Source organism: Aplysia californica, unplaced genomic scaffold (assembly GCF_000002075.1).
Source record: "Aplysia californica isolate F4 #8 unplaced genomic scaffold, AplCal3.0 scaffold01675, whole genome shotgun sequence".
NCBI classification, from domain to species: Eukaryota; Metazoa; Mollusca; class Gastropoda; order Aplysiida; family Aplysiidae; genus Aplysia; species Aplysia californica.
In genome coordinates, this window is record NW_004798945.1 from 1525 (window position 1) to 3337 (window position 1813).

The following is a 1813-nucleotide window of genomic DNA, read 5'->3' on the forward strand; positions in this document are numbered from 1 at the left end:
GGAGGTGACACACAGAACTATAAAGAAAAACAGAGGGTGGTCCACCCTTTGAAACAGTATTTAATTTTCTTTCTCACTTTTGCTGTAAGGATCCACCACCATTTGAAAACTAGGGAAATGGTGCAGTTTTTCTATTTTTGTTTTAGTAAGAGATTTACGGCACTTGCAACACAATAATGTGAGAGTAATGAGAGAGTAACATAAAAAAGAAGGAGGAGACATAAGGACGATAGATATTTGATTGATAGGAAAGAAGGAGCAAACCACACCAGAGCATCCGCCAACCACCCTCTGCTGTAGGTTTAATGCCCATATCAACACTATTAGGCTTTTAAGAGGCGGGTCCTCCGAGTTTAACGTCCATCTCCAAAAGGACCGAGCCAAACGGGAAATGTGTGTAAGGTGCCTCTCTCACGGACACAACGTCGAAACAAGCTGAGGCTCGAACCCTCAAACCTGCAATCTCACGACTCCCAGTCCGGTAAACTGACCACTAGGGCATCGACGCCATTTCCACAACAGGCTTCCCCAAATATTAGTCTTACACATGTGTCAGATCAACGCGTCAAACTATCTTTACAGTAGTCGCTTCCATTCAAAGACACGCGTACCCAACATCGGCGTAAATGGTGTAGTGGTTCGGAGCTTCGCCGTCACATACACGCAGAATTGCTGAGTTCAAAATGCCAAACGTGTGTGGAGTGAGGGGTGGGGGGGGGATATTTTTTTTTATAATCGAGAATCTCAGTCTGTCAACTGGAACGTTGTAGTACCCCTTCAAATGAAATGGTTTAGGTTCAACGCCCCTATCAACATTATTAGGTTATTTAAGAGGCAGGACCTCCGAGTTTAACGTCCATCTCCGAAAAGACGGAGCCAAATGGGAACATGGTGTAAAGTGCCTTTCCAAAGGACACAACGTCGGACTGAGCAGGGGCTCGAACCCCAAAACCACAATCACACGATTACGGGTCCGGTAGCCCAACCACTAGGATACCGACGCCACCGTACCTTCTCAGTCTAGGTTGGCTCTGAGAGGACGGGTTGAAGCATCCCGCCTTCTGAAAGACCCAAATAGTGTCGATTGGACGTAAAAGACCAACAAAGGCCCGTATCTCACACGGTAGCTTGCATTAAGGAATCCCCTTATGTCCTGATAAATAAACATCCAAATAATGCCACACGGTGAAGTTTCTTTCGGTGGGACATAATTAGCCAAAGCTGGCAACTTTGGTACCTTGAAAGATATAATGGGGTAAACTAAGAATCATGCACACTTCACTGAATGTTTGGTTGTACAAAGCCAGCTAATTCAAACCCCGCCAAAAGGGTACTTAAAATACATAATGGATAATATAAATACAGGCTCACGCCAGAACATTACAACATACCAAATAGATGCAGTTTTAATTGCATTATCAACAATTAGATCCCTCTAATGGTGTATTTGTTGACCATCTGTTCAAATGACCTAAGCCTAAAATTTCGAGGAGAAAAAATCAGTTCCACGCACTTGTGAGATACATAATATGTATTTGGTCGAAATTCAAATCCTAAATACTGAAAAAAAACAAGAAAAGATACAGAATGTAGGTAGAATAGAATTGAAACATGCTTTTTCTCTCTTCTGAAAACAAATTTGCTTTTCGGGATGAGAACATTTTGAACAGCTTACCGACGTATTATTATTCCCCAAATTGTTTCTGCGTGGCTTGACAATATTAGTTATCACGTCCCAGAAAGTATGATCAGACACAGCACCACATCCATAATGTGTAAATCGGAATACTTCTCAGCTCCTTACAACCCCCCC